Consider the following 761-nt stretch of genomic DNA (forward strand, 5'->3'; position numbering starts at 1 on the left):
AAAACAGAACGGAAGCTTATCATCCCTCAACTAAAAGGTCAAAGGACAATCTTACTCTTACTTTCCTCCCGGCGGAGGTTAACTGGGTCAAGAAAGGTTACGTAACAGAGGTCAAAAGCCAAGGTGACTGCGGGGCCAGTTGGGCGTTCTCCGCCACCGGGGCCCTAGAAGGGGCCCATTATAAGAAAACTGGACAATTGGTCAGACTGTCAGAAAAGAATCTCATGGATTGCACTTGGGACTACGGTAAGAATTAAGAAAAGGAAAAAAAGAAACAATAAAAAACTAGAGTATTTATAATAAGTTTTAAACAAAGGAATAAACAATTGGGGGGGGGGGGGGGGGGGGGAGTGGCCGAGTGGTTAAGGCATTGCACTGTGGCCCGGAAGGTCCCGAGTTCGAGCCCCGCTTCAGACACTTTGGGTTTTTTTTCTTTGACCAAGATTATTAACCCCCTATTTGCTCACTATGACAACATGGGCGATTCCTGTTGACACCAGACGTCCTGTTTGATGAAATATCTAAATTCCGTCATGGAATGCCTAAGCGACGATATCTTATGGTGTCGTGGCGGAAGGGCATACTTTTTTTTAAATAACATTCCCTTTATTCATCCCATAGGGGAAATTAGTCTTTAGGGTCTATTCCAAGGGAAGACAGGAATAACCCAGGCGTTAGCCGCAGTGCAATGCCGCAAATTGAGCTAGGGCAAGAAGATAACTTGCTCAAGGTCACACAGCGCAGCGGCAGGTGATCGAACT

This window comes from Berghia stephanieae, chromosome 8 (genome assembly GCF_034508935.2).
Source record: "Berghia stephanieae isolate SIO BIC M18660-M18661 chromosome 8, UCSD_Bste_1.3, whole genome shotgun sequence".
Taxonomy (NCBI): domain Eukaryota; kingdom Metazoa; phylum Mollusca; class Gastropoda; order Nudibranchia; family Aeolidiidae; genus Berghia; species Berghia stephanieae.